This window comes from Alexandromys fortis, unplaced genomic scaffold (assembly GCF_014885135.2).
Source record: "Alexandromys fortis isolate MF-2015 unplaced genomic scaffold, M_Fortis_MF-2015_v1.1 scaffold_66, whole genome shotgun sequence".
NCBI lineage: Eukaryota > Metazoa > Chordata > Mammalia > Rodentia > Cricetidae > Alexandromys > Alexandromys fortis.
The window spans coordinates 6,316,064-6,338,669 of record NW_026067950.1 but is presented as its reverse complement, the minus strand read 5'-3'; the positions used below and the strand labels follow the sequence as shown (position 1 = coordinate 6,338,669).

Below are 22,606 nucleotides of genomic sequence, written 5' to 3'. Positions count from 1 at the left end.
CCTCAGTGTTGTGGATCATAGGTAGAGCACATTGATATGGTAATAATGTTTGCTTTCAACATTAACAATTTTCTGGTGACCCCTTTATTTGTCTTATTGATTTTTCATTTACTTTGCCAAGCGTTTGCTTCAGAACGTTGTTTCAGAAGAGTGCCGCAGAGACACACAGTGTATCAATATCTAACCACACAGCGCCCCACCATGCTTAACGGTCACTGGGTCAGCTAAGCAAGGGTCTTCAATGTGTGATTTTTGGTTCAGATCGAGAGCGGAAGAGTCACTAAGATCGTCAACAAGACACACGTGGCTTTCCCCATAAGTCTCCAGCTTGTGAGTGTTAGGAACATTCGCGTTCTGTGCTACAGATCCCGAGAAGGTGTTCACCACATAAAACTGAACCACTGAACAATCCCTCCCCTCTGGAGCCATTAGCCCTAGGTGGCTACCTTCTGCATTTTTGCTTCTCTGATTTTGACTTCTTAGGGTACTTCCTAAGGAAATACTTAGAGAAACAAAGCAAAACCAAACCCACATACTGGTAGATCAGTTCTGCTGTCCGTTTTTGCGTACATCTGTCAGCATCAGAGTGGGCATTTGGATTACTCAATTGCATGTGATATGCAACAAATAAGGTTCAGTATTTTTTTAAATTAGTGTCAATAATTTTGCTTGACAAAGAAAAAACTATAAAAGCATGAGAAGTAAGTAAAAGCATTTTATATAACATATAGTTTATAAATAAGTAGCAATTTTCTAAAGCAAAATAGATACAGGTAAAGAAGGAAGAAATTATAAATAATGTATATATTCATGCATACTTGTCTATATATCTATATACTATAAATAAGAATGTATGTAGACACACACACATATAAAGTTGTCTGTTATTAAAGACTAAATTTAATTTCAAAATGCTCCCTAGGGTCTAAGTTAGAGAAACCATGTTTGCACTTGATGGAGTTATCTTTCTAGAGGCTCAGTGGATTCCATCTTGAGCGTGCATTAGACATTAGAGGATTCTGGACACCAGAATTCTCAATTCGGTAGTTTTGGGGAGCATCCTGAGAACTTGAGGCTTTAATTATATTTCTAGACCCATGCTTTAACTCAGGGTTTGGGATTACACCACACAAGAGCTATTGGTCTTTGGAAGTTATTCTAGAGATAGCCTACAAGGTTGGCAGAAACAGTTGGTCAAGATATGGTAACCAGGAATGCAGTGCTATAAACAATCTTAGGGTTTCAGTTGTGACCATTTATCCATGAATGATCTCTTCATGCCCTGCCAAATAATAACATCTTTAGCATCATTTCCAGTGTTTCTCATGTTGACTTGATTGCAGAAATGTCTTTTCAGGCAATATCTCTTCCTTTTCCAGGAATACTCATTTTGATCATAATTTGCGAAACGTTTCTTAGGAATAAAAAGTTAGGAAAACAGCAATATTCCAGGGTCACAGCAGGAGCGATAGGTTATGAATGTCCTGATGGAGGAGGGCTCTGGGTAGCTCATCTCTTTTCTTTTGTGTCAACAAAATACAATGCAGCCTCCTAAACTTTGGCAGGAATATACAGGACGTGGGAATAGAAGTTCCGTACACACGCTAGAAATGGAAAGTGCAGGAAATACTGTTGAAGCTTTGTTTACCTCAATTACAAGACTGCCTTTGCCATTTCTCACCGAAGCTTTCTTGTTTGGCCTTTTATTGTGACTAGTGTAATTTCTACAGCTACTTACGCTCACGTACGAGCTGAAGAAATGGATTCTGTCGTATATGCCTAGCCTGCTGCAAGACTGGATAGGTGGTATGCTTCCCACTTCTTCACAAACAGCAGCAGGTGGTCTGCACCAGGGCGGCGCTGGAGTACATCCGTGTACACCCCAGGCTTCCTGACGGCATCTTTCCACCCCGTGTGCTGAGGGAGTTTTCTGCTTATGTCTTCCTCCTCCTATAACCCTGAGGGCCATGTGGAAAAGGATCAGAACGAAACTTTCTGTGTGCTGTGAAGAAAGTCTGCATCCAATGCCAATAACAAGACGGCTTCTATTACTCTCCTAAATAAATACATGTTTGAAACATCAGTTCTGTAGGCGTCTAGAGATCTTCTTTCGGTAGATTTTTTTTTTATCCAAGTGAAGAAGAATACAAACATGTAAATAGCCAACAGAGGTCTGAGTGTTTTGTAGAAAAAAAATGAGCAAAATAAATAAGATGGCAGGCATAAAATGAGTGTTTGCTGAGGATGGTGTTTTGCTGTTGTGAATGCCTAACGCCATGTAGCTTCTTCAATACTGCAAAAGCAAACGGACTGGAAAAAGCAATACCTGGAGAAGGATTCCTGCCACCTATACCCGGGCGAAGTCTTTAAGGCAGATGGCTTCACCTTCATTTTAAAGTATAAAATCACCCGGAAAGGTCAGGGTTATACCTAGTAAGTGGTGAGAAGGGGCTTTGAATAATGATTTGGCTTCAAAACCTTCTACCTTACAATTATTTCGTACTGTGCTGGAGGAGGCCAGAATATCAAAGCCTGGAATGATGCTTATCTGGAGAACAGATTAAAGATTTGGAAGCAGAATAAATGCTCGGCTCCCATCAAAAAGACCCATTAAAGCATATAAAGAATAAACTAAAATCACCGGCTATAATAGCGCAGTGTTAAATGAATATCAATGTATTAATTCCTGAGGTTATTCTCTCAAGAGAGCTCTGCATGAATAAAGCCCCGGTCTGCAACTATTTTGAATCTACTGAATTGGAAAAATTTAATATTCAGTATGTAGACAAAAAGTGATGAACATTTTATTACATTTATTCTGAGTTTATTTCTTGACAGTAATGGAAATATAGAAAGATAAAGTATACAGAGCCTATTTAGCCTCATATTTTAATACTGTGCGTATGAATCTAGCTAACCTCAATAAAATAGAATTAATAAGCAACCATCTTTATAGGTGCAAACTCATTTTTTCTTAACTGAACATTGTCTAAGATAGCCTGTGAACATAAAAATTCAAGGTATGATATCTGATGGAATCTATCTGCAGTGAAAGAAACATTTGTGTGTTATTTTCATAGGGTAGTCTGAATTTCGATTTTTGTGAAGTCAAAAGTGGAACAACCAGGAGACAAAATGGACACAAGGCTCCCTCCAAACCAAGAACCCATTTGCAGTTGGTAACTGATGGGAGAGGGGAAACCAGGTTCAGCAATGGGTGGCAGGAGTAGTGGGTTAACCAAGTTAGACTCCATGAATTTTAGTGGCTCTTCCTCCCCTTTTCTTTTTTAAAGGGAGAAAAATATATGAAGTTGGGTGCATAGGGACAATCTGGGAGCCGTTAGAGGTCTGGAAAGAATATGATAAATTATAATGTATAAAATGTCTCAAAGAATTTATATAAACGTGAAATGACCAAACCAAAAATGTATGTACCAGAGACGAGATTCATCTGCTTCCCTAAGACAAGCTGCCAGGCGCAGTGACTGGCTCTGAGTGTCGAGGGAGGGCCCCACATGAGGTAGGATTGTTTCACGGGGTAATTTTTTAATTAAACACTTGCATCCATTGCTTAGATTCTGGTCCCACTGGGAATTCTAATATCTTTGAAGAAGGTGGCCAAGTATCTATGAAAATTTCCTCTGCTTGGAGCTGATCCTTTCAGCTCCCTAATTTAGCTCATCTAGTGAGTTAGGGTGAAAGAAACCAACATGCTTCCTGTCAAACATTTTTTCTTGACTCTTTCCTTAAATACAAGCTCACACCAAATAAGAAAATTGTTTTCTTTTTTAAAAAAAGAGAAATGTTTTCCAGCAACTGATGGAGGCAGATGCAGCACAGATCTACAGCAAAGCACTGGGCCGAGCTACCAGAGACCAGCCCCAGAGAGGGAGGAGCAATGATATGAACAAAGTGATCAAGACCATGATGGAGATACTCGCAAAAACAACTGACTTTGGTCTGACAGCGGGAGCGGGGAGGAAACCTGCATAGGACCAAACTAGGCACATTGAAGGAGGGGGGAATAGCTGTGGGGCTTGGGTAGTCTGTGGGGTTACCGGGAGTGGGACCAGGATTTATCCCTACTGCTTGAACTGGTGTCTTGGAGCTCGTTCTCTTTGGAGGGAGACCTTGCTCAGCCTAGATATAGGGGGGAAGGCCTTGGTCCTGCCTCAATTATACAAGAAAGAAAAATGGATGCTTGCATTTAAAATGTATATTTGAAGAGTTAAATGATTCAAGTATCTCTGTAGGCTTGCCTGGCTCATCCTCCTTCATCCTGATCTCTTTCCTCTAGAGTTACTCACTTGGTACTCTCTTGGTAACAAAACCAAAATCTCTGCATAATGTAGTTTTACTATGTTTTAATTAGAGAAACTTGTCACTCCTGCCTGGCTACCGTCCACTATGACAAGAGAGTGTCGTGTTAACCTCACTCACCTCTAAGCCATGCTAACTGCCTTGTCTGTTCCTACATTTCCTGTTGCCAGTCCTAAGCTAGGGATCAGAATGAATTCTTTCTTTTTTAAACAGGAAGAACCTAGAGCAGAGAGAAAAGGGGAGGTTTTGAGAATTAATCAAACAAATTATTAAGTAAGTAAAGGTCATACAGAATGGCCTCGATTTTCTCCATTTGTGACGAGTTTTCCAGCATGGGGCCCATCAGGCAGTCTTTACAGTTTCTTCGTGAGTTAGATAAATAAAAGCATTGCTTCAGACGGGTGGAGAGTGGCCTAGTTAAACTGATAGACACGCCCTCCAGTGAGCATGCTTATTTGAGGGACGGTGGGAGCTTAATCTTCATTATTTGTGAGGACGAAGATTGCAGCAGAAGCCTAACTGGGGGAGTGCGCAGTTCCGGGTCTGAGAAGCCACACATGGAGTCCGGCTGCAGTTCATGTGCCGAAAGAGCAGAAGCCTGTCCAGCGGTGATGCAAAGCTTCGCGTCGCATTTAACTTCACAGCTGGAGTTTAATGCATGCTGTTGTGAATTTGGATAAACATGCACGCTATTGTTGCATTTATTCTCTTCCTGGTTTTTGCTTTCACTTGATTAATATTTAATCGGTATCCTTAAAGCTCAGACACAAACTGGAGAAAGTGCACAACTCAGCAGAGAGTTTTCAGAAAACTCGCCCTCAATTTTAGATTCCTTTTGGAAAACGTACAAGTAGGTGATCTAAGAAATGACCAACCATGGATTGGCAGGCAAGTAAAGTCATACCTTCTCTGAGAGCAAAAAATATTTTTTAAAAATATTGAGTGTTGTTAGCTTATTTTGCTAGTTTTTTTTTGGGGGGGGGTATAATTGTATTAATCAAGTTTAGCTCATTGCAAATGGCAGATTAAAACATATACTTTCCTGCTTTTTAAAGTAAGTCTGATTTTTTTTTTTAGAGGCTTTGCTTATATTGTAGAAGCAAATAGCAGAGTGACTGAGTGGGAGAACCAGAGGAGAGTCCCCCAGGGCACAGTAGCAGTGCAGTTAGCAATAATTTTAATTGGACGCCCAAACTGAGCCAGCCTCAAATCATGTGTGTGCCTTACAAATAGGGTTGATTATGTCCTTTAAGTCCTTTCAGAAGCTTATGAAGATTTATACCAGTAGTTAGTTGCTTTGTCTGAGCTACAGAGAATATTTCATAGTTTTTATGAGGATTAATGAGCACAAGTGTCTCAACAGATGAAGTTCTGTAGGCCGTACACTGTTGCTATTTGATACTCCCTGTACCCGCTTGTAGTTGTGTCTGTAATAAGAGGTAATCTTTGATATGTGACTTCATTATTGTCTGCATCCATCAGATACTTACATGCAGAACTTTGTGTAATGTTATTTCTAACCCTGGATGTTTCTTGAAGCCATGGACTAAACACAGACACATGAATCTTGCAAATATTTCAGACTATAAAAAGCAGTTCCTTCTACCCACCGCACAAATACAAAGATTGTACCTACTATGTGCCAAGTGCTGGAGGTCAGTTATTGAGAGAAAGAGGGCATATTGGAGTCTGTGGCTTGGAGGGAAAGGTGACAGAGACAGAAGCAATACTTGGCTGGGGGAAGAATCCAGTAGGTCTGAGAAGTGATCCAGGCTTTCCTGATGATCTGAATGGAAGGTCCGAGTTGGAGATGGGGGGATTTTAGGAGCACAGGGAACTGGGCTGTTGGGTGTTGTTTGGCACAATGCAGTAAAAGCCTTTGAAGGAAATGAAACGAAGCCACAGAGATTAAAGCATAGAAAGGAACAGGGAAGGGTCTATGTCCAGCTCTAGGAGAGGTGCCCTAAGTTTTCTGTCATTATACTGGAGTAACATGTGTAAAAATGTCGCAAGGACTAAAAGTACTGATCAGGAAATACAAGCCACAGATCCTCTGATCACCTCTGGCTTCCCCATTTCGACAACTTACAATTAATGCCATTTTCTATTCCTGTCTGGATAAACATAAAAATGCAAGCAGATTCTCGAGCTGTGCAAAGGAACCAATATTCTTACTGTCACACTCTGCTAGCGATATTTGGGGTAGGAAATGACTCATAAGCTACAGAACGATATTTTTAAGCATGGTGGCTCTGTTGACACTGTCAATCACGGTTCTGCTACCTTGACAGAAGCCACACTTGTTTTCAGAAAATTAATTTATACATCTTTCCCTGTCCCAAAATGAGAAGTAATTTTTCATGAGATGTCTGTGTGTGTGTGTGTGTTTCATGGTAGATAGATAAAAGTGACAATATTGACAGTTTTTAAAGAATTACAAAGTTAGCAACTCAAGTGGTCTTTGAAGGTAGAATCAAACTGAAAATATTGACAGGGACAATATTTTTGCTTTTGAGAATATTTAAAGTAATCATCGGGATTTATATATTTCTTCTTACTTGGCAGTTCACATTAGACATTTGCATTGTGTGAAATCAAATATACTAAGAAATTTAGACTGAATTATTTTAGATGGAGGTGTATTTATAAATATTGGAAGTCAACAGCAGGTAAGAGGGTCAGATTAATAGGGAATGTGTTCACAGAGCTTTGCTGTGTGAGAAGTCCGGCCTCATCCTACAACCCATACCAGGAGGACCAGGTCCGCAGAGGTGCTCAAAGACAAGAGAACAGGTCCCCAGGCAGGACCACCCCATTGGCACCCCTGCCTTCTTCCTCCTTTCTGCTTTCCTCTTAGCCTCTGCCTTTCACTCCAACCCTTTTTCTCCCCTTTATGCTCCTTGTGCTTAGTGATATAGAAGAGCCTTGCCAGTGTTGTAAGGAGTGTGGGGCCCCTTTGTTCCATCCCACCCTGCTAGCTTATACCCGAAATAACCACACAGAAATTGTATTAATTAAATTACTGCCTGGCCCATGATATCTAGCCTCTTCTTTGCAAACTATCACATCCTGATCTAACTCATTTCTACCAATCTGTATAACACCATGAGGTCGTGGCTTACCGGGAAAGATTCTAACCGGTGTTAGTCTCAGGCAGGAAAACCATGGCATCTGCCACACTGCCTTCTTCCTCCCAGAATTGAGTTCTCTTTTCCACGCCCACCTAACTTCTTCCCTATCAAATACAGAAGGACCCCCTATACCAGCCAGAAATTTAACTATAGCCGAATAATAATGCGTAGATAATTGTCATGTGACAAGAAGAAGCTAAAAGGAATCTCTAAAAAATTTGTCCCAAGTGAGCAGACACTGAGGTGACTTTGTCCCTCAGGAGGGAAGGCTGGTGCCCAGAGAAGTGTCACTTGGCCTGTCCAGGCCCACGATACTTACTTGGAACATTCACCACGGCTCCCCTGCTCAGGAAAGCTGGGTAACTCATGTGTTTGCACGCATGCCTTTCTTTCATCTCACAGAAGCTTATCAACACTCAGACATATTCAAAAGATAGTGGGGAAATGTGGAGTTGAGTAATAATTGGTACTGTGACACATACTGCATTTGTAAGATACATCAAACTGCTTTTCAGATACTCGGAGGTGTAATCAAGTCTGCAACACATTGTGCTAATGGCATCGCCTTTAAGTTTTAAGCCCATATGTATTACAGGGGAAATGGTATCCATATGTTGGGTTCGTTTGTACAGTTCATTAAAAAGATGTATTTAATAAAAAAAACCTATTTAAAAATATTTGAAGTTTCATCTCAAGGATAACTTTTTTTTTGTCAAAAAAGCCACACTTGAATTGATAGAAAAAGTAAATTTATGATTAAAAAAGAATGTTTTGAAGTATACTTACATGGTAGAATAGCTGATCCTAGCTTATTAAGCAATATATTACCTCATAATAATATCATGTTTGTCCTAATACAAAACTGATACAAACAGGGTTTCAGCATCAGATGTATAAACTCAGGATACGACTGCTCAAGGTGTGACTGAGAGTGAGGTTTTTTTTTTTTATCGTAGACCTGAGGGAAAGAACAGCCAGAGGCATCTAGAAGAATCTGGAGCACAGAGAGAAAGCAGTAGATTGAACATGAATTGCAGGCTGGACTTGACCACGAGAAGAGAGAGGAGAGAGACTGGGAGAGCAAGAGATGAAGAGATAAAGACCAAGAGAAGGAAGGACCAGGGAAGGAAGACGAGAGAGAGAGAGAGAGAGAGAGAGAGAGAGAGAGAGAGAGAGAGAGAGAGAGAGAGAGAGAGAGGGCAAATTGACAAGGCTATATGGGAAAGAGAAGCTGGGAGAAGGGAAGGCCTGAGTTGGAGAAGTTTAGGGTTGGGCGCTCAGTGAGAACTGTGAAGAGCCCCACGTCCTGAGGGAGCATGTGCTTTGGTGTGAGAATAGGCACACACCTTTCCCCTTCTGATAATGGTGTGAAAATGGCACCTTGGGTTGAGGGAAAAGGGTACCAGAATTCTGTTTTCATTTTTCTCATAACTTAACGTTTTGTCCAAATAGCTCATAAAAAGACCCTTTAGTGTTAATAAATGGATCTGATATCATCACCTTAGTTTTGCCAATAAGGCATTTCTTGATTGATTGCAATTCGTTAAACTATTTTCAAGTTTTATCAGTTTGGATTTTAAATAAAACTTGCAAATGTCCCACTTAATAAAACATATTTGTAGTTCATCCATAGGAGCCGTTGGGTTCCAGAGCTTCTCATACTTTAGTCTTTTGAAACTGCCAAGTAATTCTTCTCCAATTAAAATAATTTAAACAGATAATTAGGAGAAATTTATTCACAATAAGACAATCAAAACCATTTGGACTTGATAATATGAACCAGAAAAAAAACTAAATCAGTGAGAACACTTTAAAAATCTCTACGCTATCTCTTAATTTCAAGTATGGATATTTTTAAGCCCGAAGTAACGTGATCAAATAAATTGTCAACAGTCCTCTAGTGTTCTGTGTCAGCTGTAATTGAGCACATCTGTCCAGAAGAGTAGCGAATAATGAAATACACTAATCAATCCTGATAAAAGGGATTTAATTAGTGTTAATGTCTCCTCCAGGTCTTTAGAAAACTTTCTTCTCTTTGTTTGGTTAATCAGGAATCTAATCTGTAGATTCTGAGACAATGATGAAAGGGTCTTTCCCAGATAGATTTTGTTAAAGGCGTTCGAAATTGTTAGTGCGGGGATGGTGTGAAATCTTCCTCTGTCTTTCCTGAAGAGGTACATTGTTAAAAACTGGTCATTGTCTTATAGGGCAATGTCTGTGTGTCACACCACCCAGCTATTTTAGAGGCAGTAAAGGTATTTTGCTATGTTTTAGGAAAAAACTGATATGTGGGTGACCATCACAAAACCTTCAGTTTTCCAAAGAACATTTTTAGAATAAATTTTCGGACACAGAACCTTGCCAGAAGTCTCGCACTCATGATACTTGTGTTTTCTACAAAGTGGTCAATCACCAGGTAAATACATATAAATCATCATATAATCACCACAGACCAGTATCGTTTGTCAAATAAGCAGTTTAAGCATTAGGCAGAGGAGGACATGAATTGAGAATCTACCTCTGGCTGTGTTGGGAGCCTAGAGAATTGCTGGGATTTCTTATTTTGGTCTAGAATGGAAAGTAGAGACGGTCAAAGGTGATGATATGTGAAAGTCTGAAGGATGTGCTGACCCCTCTGATGGGGGCATATAAGTGCCAAGTGAAAGCCATGATGATGAACGTACCTGGGCTCATCACCAGGTAATTGCATTCCACCGGGGGCTAAGGGAAGGAACCTGGAGTCAGACTATACAAGATCTATTCTATACCAAGTCATTTAGTCTCTCTCCACTTAAGTGTTCCTATTTGTAAAATGCAGATTTTAATAGCTGTGGCAGGATTCGAAAAACAGTTTAAAATGTGAGATTTCATTTATTGTGGTGACAGAAGGGTAAGAAGGATATCATTAAATCTAAAAGACCATCATACATTGAAAAAGAAAATGTGTTTAAACGTACTAAACCAGTGTTTAGAGATGAACATAAAATTATATTAAATGCTACTTCAGCCATTTCTAATTTTTATTGGACTATGGCAAAAAAAAAAAAGGACTCTTAGGAGAGGTAACTCCTCCTTTTAAAGAGAAAGAAAGTGCAGTATAGAAGAACGTGTATACTCCATACACCCTAGATCAATAAAAGAACCATGCGCCTACTTGTAGACGAAATCACAAATCTATATGGGCAAACACATCTCGTGTTGATGCGACTTATGTATAGAATTGAGCCTGTGCACTTACATAGTCCAGTGCTACAAGTATAGCCAGGCAGATCTCATTTGCTCTTGGGCCATCACATCATTGACTGAATTACAATCTGTATAAAAGGCGTTGTTTATGCGTGCAGTTCTTACTTTCTGGGTCAAAAAAGGAGTCATAAAGTCTGCAATAAACACTATACTGTGGAAACTCCTTTTGTATTTCTGATCCTGGGATCTTTCTTTTTTCTTTTTTTATTCAAGGCTGACAGTTCACAGCAAAAACAATAATCCTTGCTTTGCCAAGTAATCTTGTGAGACACATGGAATCAAAAAGAGATAGTTCTCTGTTAGTGGGACATTCCAACATGTAGTTATCCAGAAACAGAATGTTCTAGAATTTCTGAAGTTAGTATGTGGGATTACTCATTTTTGTTTCATAGTGTTGGGTCTAGGCTGTAAATAAAGCATGGAAGTGAATTTAATGAGACTCTTCATAATCATCCAAGGCCAATTGCTGGCTTGCTAAGGTTCAGGTGCAAATTTGCCAAGCCATTTAAATCCTTGCCCAATCCCCAGTGTTTACATCTGAGTTTTTCATAAAAACCATGAAAATGAAAATTGCGGGTGACGTCTGCTGGGTTGAAATCTGATAAAAATAACGCAGATGAGCAAGAGGATGGGGAAGATGATATTGTTTACTAGGTACAGAAATGGAGAACATTCCTTCCAGAAATACAGTCACACTATGGAGTATATAATGATCTTTCTAGTGCAGAGTGATCAAAAACTAGAAACAATAAAGTTAGTTTATAGATTGGTTCATTTTATGCTGATCGAAACATTTGATTGACATCTCAGTCATACACTCTCTGCGTTAGGAAATTTTACAAACCATCATTTTCAAAGCCACATAAATTGATAACCCCCTTCCTTCACTCAATATCAGAATTATCACCACTCGGTCTTACTAAATGCATTTCTCACCACGCTTCTGTGCATGGAAACACATTGCCTACGGCTGTGAAAATTAGTGTAACTTGAGTGAGTCACTTGTTCTAGCCTTCTGGAGCCCATACTGATCTCATGATGACTTTATCTTCTACACAATGTGCTCTTAGGGTTGTAGTTTAGCTATGAAAATTAGGTTTATTTGGAAAATAAAATGATTTGAGAAAGTATGAATAGCTTTGCATAAAATAATTGCTTAAAATATATTTAATATTATTGTCAATGGCTCATAAGTAGTGATTTAAACGTTTTGTGCAAATTTAGTTTTCACCTTAAAGTACACATTGTGACTGGCCACTTGTGTAAAGACACTAGCCAGATGGCTCGCAAGTACAGGTGCTTGTCACCAAGCCTGCCAACTTCAGTTCAATCTTTGGGACTTACATAAGAGGGAGCAAACTCATCCCTGAGAATTTTCCTTAGACCCACACATGTGTACCCCTCTAACACATACAAATATGTAAAGGTAAAAAAATTAAGATATTAATGAAACTAGCCAAAGTTTTGTCTCTTGAGAAAATGAGATTTCAGATGTGCTTCACTTCGGGCATTCGGTGGCAGATGTGGATGCTGCCATTGTCGTGCACTGATGGACGGGCGGGACAGAAAAGAGGCCATGGACTCCTGTGGCATAGAGTTGTGTGATTTCCATCTCATCAATGTTGATTGTTCAAACTCTGCCTTGGAAATCTGACTGGGAAGTCGTTACTTTTCCCCCACAGCTAGCGGTAGAGCCAGGGTCACACCAGCTAGTGGTCCCGAGGCACGATGTAGTCTGTTGTCCACGATTAGGGCTGCTTACACAGAGCTTCATTGCCTAAGGACCATGTGTAATCATCGCAGGCTTATGAAGTTATCTGATCCAAACGTGAACTTGTCTGTATTAATTTGGCAATTCCACATCCTCCTTCCTAGCCTTTCCGAGTCCCGAAGACCAACAATCTATTATGCTATGCAATATAGCACCTTCCTTAACCTGTGGTCTTTAGTTTTAGGCAGCTGTAAGTCTCTTCCCCATTCTGTGACCATGGCAATCCTCTTTCACTTTACCTACAGTATTCCTACAGTACCATTTTCATTGAATATTAGTCCTTATATTTGCAATGTTATCAGCTATTTTCCTCTTTCTTGTGATGAAGCACCTGAGAAGAAGTGACTTCAGAAATGAGTGTTTTCTTTCACTTCACGGCTCAAGGGCTTTCCGTCTATCAGAGAGAAGGCCTGGCATCAGCTGTCCCCATGGTGACTGAGCATTGTAGCCAGGATCCCTCACACTTCAGCATGGCAGAGCAGAGACCCTAGGAACAGATGCAGGGATGTGCTATGACTCTCATGGCCTGCCCCCAACCACCCATTTCCTAGAGGCCATAATTATTTACAACCTTCCCTAGCCAAAGCGTGACCAAGTCTTCAGATATGTGAGCTGTGCTACACAGGCAATAATACTAACATAAGTCTTAGGATTTCCTATTGGAATTACACGGGAATAGGCAAGCCCATCCAGTTTACGATTGGGGAGTATCTGAGTGTGGAATGGGATTCCACACTCCCATTACAAGATGGGTTGTAACTTGTAAGTGACATCTATTTTAGGGAACCATGATCCCTACATGATGGTCTTGATAATAAAGAGCCCTCTTGTCATCGATTAGACAATTTTGTAACACGCTTGTGGGTAATTAACTTATACCACAATCATGGCTTAGACCTTGTTCATTTTGTGGTCAGGATGGAACTGAGATGGCCCTTCTCTCGTAAGATGCATTAAGATAGTGCTTTCAAGTCGATGTGCAACTTTCTGTCCTGTGACTATTTGAGGGGGTCCTTATGATTGGGTGCCCTTGTAAGCAGGGATGTGTGTCCATGTGAAGACTTCCTGCTGAAGACACTTAGTGAGACCTGGAGGAATTCCCGATTTCTAAGAAACAAAAAGAGAAGAGTAATACTAACTTCACAGAATGATTAGAACAACCACTAAAATCAAAGTTTGACAAAGCTATGCACTCTCATAAATGGGCTCAGAAGTTTTACAGAGTGTCTGCGTATTACATGGTTAAGCCGAATGCGTCAGTCAAGCAGAATAAATGCCTTATGGAACACATTACGAGGCATACAATTTGTGCAGCATGTTGGTGTTTCTGTAGTAGAAGGCAACCTGCTTTTTAAAAGAGTTAATTTACTGTTAATGATTAACGAACACAATTGTTTTAAATGTATGACTCCTATGACTCTTTTATCTTTCGTAAAATAGTGGATGAAATTTTATAGCCATAGTCATTCAGTGTTTAAATATATGGTACTTAAATCCTTTGTAGAGGTGGTCCTGAAATTAACCATGAACCAGAAGGCATTTTAGAAATTTGTTATGAGCTTGTGCAAGTGTATTTGCCTCAATGGCTTGTGAAAGTCTCATTCATAAAGCTCCTTCTTGGCAAGGTAGTAGCAGCTCATATAGTCTGTCCTCTTCTTAGTAGCTGTATTCCACAATAGAAGTCATTTTGAAAAAGTAATGATTATATCTCTTCTACCTACTTCTGGAAAGATACCTTATGTAGTATTTGGAAAACCTTTGGCACTTACATTCAGTGAAAATTAAGAAATATAACGTTTGTGTTGAAGTAGTTTATTTTTAACCATAAATGGAGCCGTTGTCTATTTTTCTTGAGTTAATCCTATGCCACTTGAAAGAAGATAATTCTGTGTTTAAGACTGTACTCACAATTATTTATTGATTTTCAGTAGAAACAGAACTTGCACCAATGACTACTTGTGTAATGGACGTTTTCTAGTATTTATCTTTTTGGTACTTACTCCTGCCTCCTCCCCTCTCTGCCTTTGTCCCTTGCATGCAGTCTTTTGTGTAAGGGGTGAGTCCTCATTGATTTTGGTAAAACAGAACGCTGCACATTCAGTAGCGAACTTTTACTGCCCTGAGTTTATTTTACCCTTTTTGTCTGCATCTCTTATAATGAGCTATCCATGTAATTAGTCCCCGTGATCTGGTAGTGTGCTCACTCATGGGTACAGGAAATGAGATTTTCAGCTCCATTTCCCCCTGAACATCTGACCTGGAAGCACAGAGGAAACAAAAGGATTGCTGCTTCTTTGTATAGCCATGTTTGACCCCCAAACTCTTCTCTGTATAGCCATGTTTTGACCCCCAAACTCTTCTCTGTATAGCCATGTTTTGACCCCCAAACTCTTCTTTGTATAGCCATGTTTTGACCCCCAAACTCTTCTTTGTTAATATTCAGTCATCAATATTGTTTCAGGTCTGATTTGACCCCAAACCAGAAGTTATTTAAGAACAATCAGTTTATCACATTCATGGTTAAATACACCCCCTTACCTATTAGAGGTTCTCATTGTGTACTCAGTAAATGAACATTCATTAGAACAAAAGCATTTCATTGTTTTTCAAACTAATATCCACTGATATTGTAGAAATGAAAATTTTCCAAATTAAAATTTATAAATTATATCCTGTTGAGTAGTTTTAATAAATGTATACATTTATATTTGTATTTTATTTTACCCAGAATTCCAATTTTAAAAAATCCTATTTTACCCAGAGTTATGCTGGTTATTTGATTCATTTGGAACAACTTCTTTGACAAGATGAATTCTTAAATAGGGAACCCGTTACTAGATGTAGTCATTAGTTTGAAATGATGTAAAAGTCGCTACTAATCTTCCCCCCCCCCCACTTTCCTCATCCAACAAACACAATAGAATAAAGCAAACCCAGACATTGTCTCTCCCGGGTGTCTTTAGTTCGTGCACTCCCGACACGGGCGTTTTCACTCTCTGTGTTGGGTGAACACTGCACCTACAGAAGGAAGAGCCCTCACGTCCTCTCATCGTGCTGGGAGTCCAGACACACTAGCTAGAAAGCTGGACTGCAAAGGAGACAACTGAGGTGCAGCCCCCTTGCTGGGTTAGATTTCTTTGGCTCTTTTCACAGTCGCCCAAAAATCTTCACCCAATGAAATGGCAGATGCATCCCTGTCTTTTTTTATTTATTAGTTTATTTATTTTTAACTCAAATTTTTGCCAGTTTTTCAGCCACATGCATCCAACTACCGGCTGGCCATTCTCCGTGGACATGCAGTAGTCATGATCTACATGTCCCGAGTAGAGGGGGCTATGGGAAGTGACTTAGTTACTGAAGTAGCCATTAATTTCTCATTTAATTGCTCACACTCTTCATTTTGGATTGACTGGTTCTTTGGCCCTCAAATGATATTCTACTAAGAACACAAGACAAAGCTTTAGGGGGATGGAAGAGATTTTGTGAACAGATAATTTTAGAGATACCTTTCTAAAAGTAGTCCCTGAATTCTAGCTTACTGGTGCTATCATGGCAAGCTTGAGCAAATATGAAGTATTAAATGTCGGGTTCATCTGGAGTGACCCTTACTATCCCTTTAAAAAAGTTTAAGTATTCGAACAAGAGAGAAAGACAGTGGTTTTTTTTTTTTTTTTTTTTTTTTTTTGAAAATGTATCTTGATAGCAAGATCCCCAAACTTAAAAAACAAAAATCAGTCTCTTCCCATTTTGCTGACATGGGCACTCACTAGCCGACATCTGGAATGAGATCATTTCCAAGTAAAAGAAATTTTTAGAAACAAACATCCACAAATACAGCCGCTTCCCGATCTTCATACTGTATGTATGATCATAGTGCAAATATTTTAAGATTCAAAACCATGAAGAGAGCAGGCCTTTGGCCTTGGCCTCATAGATCTCAAGGTTGTACTAACCTGCACAGCAGTTCTTCTCGAAGCTGCACACATGCACACTCTGGAGGGATCTTTCTGTTTCTGATGCTCTCTGTTGAGTCTTTTGCTGAAGCCCAGACTGTCCCTGTTTGTCAGTGTGTGTTACATGTCTTTTAGACATCTTCCTCCGGTTCTCCAAGCAGATGCTTCACTTTCCTTGGAAACAGGATTGCACATTTTGTAGGGTTGTTGGGTTTGTTTTTTTGTTTTATTGTTTGTTTTCCGGTGTTTAATCATAAGTGTATGACTATTTTGCCTGCATGTATATCTTTCATTTTGTGCATGTGGTCTGTGGAGGTCATCACAAGGCATTGGACACCCTGTGACTGGACTAGCTGATGCGTGGAGTTGAATCTGACCCCTGGTACAGCCGCTGCTCACAACTGCTGAGCCATTTCTCCCATACATGTATTGTTTGTTTGTAAAAGGAATTAGTCACATAATCTCTCATATAATATTTATTTCTCGATTTACCGATTTGTCACGGGTTATTTTGGACTCAGTAATATTTCTAAGACACATGACCTTGTAAGGTCATGCATTTCTTCTGGTGTCTTCCTTTCACACTTTCCAGAGAAATCAAAAGTCTCTGTTAATGAACTCTTTTGTTTCACTAGTGACTTTTGGTCACTTAGAAGGACATCCGGGGAAAGGGAAATGAATGATTTTGACTTTCAACAATGGCAGGAAGTATTTTAAGCATAAAATTAAACCAGAAAAATCAGTTGCTATGGATGGTCCTGCTTTGAAGGATTGTGGGTAGCACGAAGAGATATTAGGCAATATTTCTGCCTGCATGGATTTTTACTACTAAATGAAGAAGTTATTATAAATTGAGTCTGGGAGTATGTAAAGCCCTCAGCACAGTCCCTGGCACAGATAGATAGTCAGTACATTTTCTCTGCTATTAGTTGTAAATTGAAAATGCATGCAGCTATTTTAAGGGCATTATATGCCAATGTCACCTGTAGAAAAATTATAAAATTTAATTTTCTTTCTGGTGCGATTACTTTTCTAAAAGTTAAAAATTATATGTAATTAGTAGTATCAACCAGAAGAGATCAGGTACTGCTCTTCAAGGCCTGAATTAATCATAAGAGTAGTTATTCTCTAAGTAGATATTATATCATACATGTATGAGAGCCTCTTAAAGTATTCAAGATTAATAAAGCAGCAAAGACATTAATCAAGGATGGTATCTAGCTGATTTGCATAAATTAATTACCGTCAACAGCTACAGCAAGCAGCAGCCTAGCAGCACCTGGGAAAACCCTTGCTTCCTAGGGAACTAAGGTAGTGAACCCATTGGGCAGAGTGGTTCTGTCTCTTGAAAAAGCAAGGTCACCATTTGCATAACACCAGGGAAAACACAACCAAGCTACTGGAAAGAAGGGACACATACCTTAAAAATACAGAACCACTTAGGGACAGACTTCTTGGCTTTTTAGGTGTCTGTGGCCTAAAATTTCACTAGTATTATAAGTGTTAACGCTACCTACATTTTTCAAATTGTGTAATCAGCAGGTTCATTCCATGGACATGGCTTAAGGAGTGTGGGTAATAATGGAGTGAATGTAGTCGCTTATTTTCCTCTCGAAACTCATATCTAATTTCATGGAAATACTTAGTGCATAAATTATTGTTCGTATCTACTCCAATCATTTTCAATTGACAGACGTTACCTTAATATGAGATTGATGACACTATTCATTCTTCAGGCTCCTGAATCAGTGTTTTATAGACCCTACAAACCAACCATGATTTTACTCAGCTGTGAGACTGCAAAAACTCAGTATTCCGAATTTACAAGGCAGATTCAGAGTCAAAACACAGTGTATATGCAAGCAATTAGTCACAGCCTGGTAATGGTGATGCTTGTGAACGTGCAACGGGTCTTTCCTGAAGAGAAGATCTCAGGTTCTCACCTAGAAAACACTACTTGCGATAACTGATAAACACGCTTGGGTAGCAGAGGCGAGAAGAAAGGATTTCAGAGAGTGGGAAGTGCATTATTATTCCTGGGAGCAATTAGAGTTGCTCTCCTGATAGATTTGCTCAGCTGGGCTTTGCAAAGTTGAGGATGTTTGTTAATTTATGCCCCAGTGAGGCATAAGGCAGAGTAGAGGGAAGAACAGAGAGGAGAGGTTGCTCTGTCATCGCCTTGGCTGTCTGGTACCCACTTACAACTGGCACAGATTGAACAGTGCCTCATTTAGCCTGGTCCTCTCAACTCTCGGTGACCCAGACTCAATATATCTTGTAGGAGACTGGAAAAAGCCCATGGCAGCAGTGCTCACGTCTTCATTAACAATACAGTCCTGAAGAGGACCTTCATGGTGCATGCTGTGGCCAGTGTAGAGCCTTTAGGCTAATTGCCATGGTTATTTTTTTTTCCAGACCCAAAAGGCTTTCCTTGATATCCATAAGAGTTGAACTTTCTTGGAAGACCACAATAATAACCTAGATAGATTGTTCATTTGGCAAGTTGACCACAGCTTTTTAGTGGAAAGAACAAGAATGCATCAGCATTTTTTGACACCCATACAAAAGCTTCCTCTTGTGGCTTTGGTTTAGTTATATAAATATAAAATATAATTTATTCAATCTTGTCAAGAGACACAAATTGGATCACTGTGTATTTTCTTCTGTGAGTACAAGAAGTGTTCGTTAAAGTATCATGAGGGGCTCGGATTGTAAACAGTAATGGGCCTGGGAGTGCTATGGGAACACTTTCTTTTCTGGCCAGTGGGCTGTTACTATTCTAAGCATTGAATCTTGAAATGTGTGCTGGGCTCCTGTGTTTTCTGCCTGAAATAAAGCGCATGAGCTCTGCCCTGTGTTTTGAGTGCCGAAACCCTGTCACATGTGCTGATGAACGATGGACCAGAGAATGGTCCTTGTGGTTCTGGAATGCCATCTGGTAATCTGATTTCCCTTTGTTTCTTTCTTCCCCTGTCCAGGGGACTCCTGTAAGTGTTGGAATACATTCTTTTTCAAGAATGTTCTTTGATAATATCACTTTTTGTAAGTGGAGGGTATAGTGACATGGTGTCTTTTGGTTTTTTTACGGAGTGTAAATTTTCAGAAGAATCACTTGATGCATATGAAGTTGAATGTCCAAAGAGAGTCATCCCTTTCTTCATAGGGTCAGAGAATTCTTTAGCAAACTAGGAAGGCAAAATATGAAATGGACTTCAGGAGTTCAACTTGTCTGAACTTTTGAGTGTAGCTGGGAAAACTGGCAGGAGTTGAAGGTAGTAACGCACTACATCAGCACCCATCCTGCTCCTTTCTAGGGCGTTCAAGGAATAGAACCTGGTGAGAAGGAGATGCAATGCTATATCAGGAGAAACCTAAGATTTGACACCTCTTAGTTTCTGGCTCCATTGCTACAAACCCTCACCTGACATGCAGAGCCAGTGAGCTCTCCTCCGTGACTTATGTCTTGGTTTTCATTATGGGAAATATTTGACTTAAACTATTTCTGAGGGTTCTTGTAAATGCATCTTCCAAAGGAAAGATTAAAAATGAAAATTCGGCAGCCTCTAAACGGATAAGTCTAGAGCTGCAGATTTTCCAGTGGGATAAGGCAAACTAAGGCAACTGTGTAACCGCCTCATAGTGCATGTTTTAATTGGCTGCATTTGCATGTAATCTGTATCCGCCAACCTCTCATGCTTTGGGCCGCTCTGGCTTGGAGCTTCCTGATACCCTGCACCATTGTTTATGTAAATAGACTTTCTACTGTACCCTAATTTACCTTTGGAAAGTTCAAACTCTTGGTATTCCCTTTCCTTTGATTAGTCAGTATACCTACTCTCTAGTCCTTACTACGCAGCTCATCTACCTGCTGAAAAATTTTCATAACATATGTGGAATGATTTTGGTGGCAGTGGGTGCAGTGAGCATTCTATAAGCGATCATTTTTATTAGTAGCAACAAATATGAAAAGAAAGCTTCAAACAGGATGGTTCAATCACACTAACAGCTTTTTGAATGAAGTGCAGGTAATGAATATCCTTGGATTGAAGATTAAAAGTCAAGTTTCTAATGAATCAGGTGATAGTAGATGATACCGCAGGAAGGAGCTGAGTATTCCACAAAAGGGGGATTTGTGCCACCTTAGGAGCACACGGGGAATCTAACGATCCATTGCTATTATAAGTGGAGAGGGTTTTCATTTCATCGCCAGACTGCGGGTGGTGTGGGAAATAACATTTGCCACAGCAACAAGAGGCTTGTCCTCAAGGTTGAGCGGATTTTGGTATGATAGATTAAGGCATAGATGGATTTTGCATATGAAGTTTTCAGAATCACAGAGGAGACTATTTCATACCATTGGAGGAAATTCTAGAATTCTAGAAGGGACTTATTCTGAAGACGGTAACCACTGCCATCGCGGGGACTCTCATAGGGTGTTCATTTTCCGTGTGTCTAAGCACAATGCATATGTTAGTGAGCTTCAGACAGCACTGCCAAAAGCAGATTATCTAGAGAATTCTTGCAGGCTGCTGTGCTGTAAATGGCAGTTGGCAGACTTATTTTAAGGTACTTGTTCTGGCTTTCTCAGAGACTTATTAACAAGTTTTCTTGCAAATCTCTCTGGAATGCTCACATTTGCCCAGGTCTGGTATCTTGCTTTTTCTCTTTTATTTGAAGCGTTTCATGCTCCAAATGTGGATGTCTTTCATGATTTTAGTTCCAAAATTTTTCAGCATGTTTTGGAGATCATAGGAACTGTTATTGAGTAACTATTCTGGCTCATGCTAGGAACAGAAAGACAGATTTTACTCAAACTGTGATAGCAGAGAGAACAGCCTAACACTGTTCAAATTAGTACACAGCAAAGGCAGATGGGGCTTCATAACTAAAATGCACAGCGGTGGGGCCATTGGCTATAAAGGTACTTAGAATCTGAAAAGAACTAAGAACTGGTGGGTAGGGGATCTTGATAAACTAGGTTCAACAGGCCATAGACAAAGGCTAGCTAGCAAGGGAGTTTGGGAATGATGGACTGTTGTTTGGCCAAGTAATGTATCTTTGTTATTACAAAATATGGTCTTCTACAATCCATCATCTACTGTGTGCTAACTGGGACCCCTATGCCAACTCCTTATCCCATTCTGTTTGACAACAGTATCATTCCCTGCTTCTTAATTGAAGACATGTGTTTGGAGAAGGTGATGAGGCCAAGATTCAAATAAGGTATGGAGCATAAGGCAAACAACACACTGGATTCAGATGGGTTCAATCAAACCTGTACCTCTAGGGGAGGACCAGGCATCATGCGGTTTATAAATCTGCCCTGGTGACTTTACTGAGCAGTGTAGCCTGAAAACAGGCACTCTTGGCCACACTGATGAGCCTTTTCAGCGGCTGCTGTACTAGGACCACACAGTTAGGGAAGGAAGTGGGAATGCTGGCTATTGTGAGCCAGGCCCCAGGGTCCTCAGAAGAGTCAGGTTATTGCTCTCCGGTGATGGAGTTAGGGAAAAAGTTGAGTCCTCCGTGGCTTTCAGACATCTACACACAGTCCAAGTGTGTCCTTGAGAGGCAGGAGCCAGCGAGGCAGAGGAGCTTCATTGAGTTTCTCACATCTTATTTCCTCCTAGGTTTTTCCTTTTGCACACTGCCTTCTTCAAGATACCTTGTCTTCTATCAGGGCTTCACAGATGTGTTATGAATGACTTAACAGCTTTGTTCTCTCAAACTCCTCAGATTGCTTTTCATATGGAAAAGCACTCCAGATTTGATTTCGATTTTCTCATATTTCCTAAATGACTTTATCAAGCAATCTACTTTCCAGACTTGTTTTTATTTTTTTCCTCATATTTTTCGAAATGTGCTTACCAAGCAATCAACATTCTGCATCCCATATGCACTAAACTATATTAGAAAATAAAATATTAAAACCAGAAAGTACAGATTAAACCAAAAGAGGGGTGGTGGTGATAAAATGTGCTTATTTCCTATGGAAATGAAAGTAGAGTTAGTATATATTCAGTGCAGACTGTGGAAAAGAGTATTAATGCCTAGGTTCCACAGTATTCTGTGTATGCTGATCATACCCAGGGATCCAGACGCTCACACTTCGATAACTGTTATTGAAAGGCTCTTAGTTAGAGTACATAGTGCAAGCAGAATATCAAACAGAACATGATTTCATG

At 39.9% G+C, this 22,606-nt stretch overlaps 1 protein-coding gene across 1 annotated transcript in view; it reads left to right on the top strand.

Moving 5' to 3' along the window:
• Gpc6 (glypican 6) overlaps positions 1 to 22,606 on the top strand; it is a 951,185-nt gene that overhangs the window by 35,383 nt on the left and 893,196 nt on the right. The window lies entirely within an intron of this gene.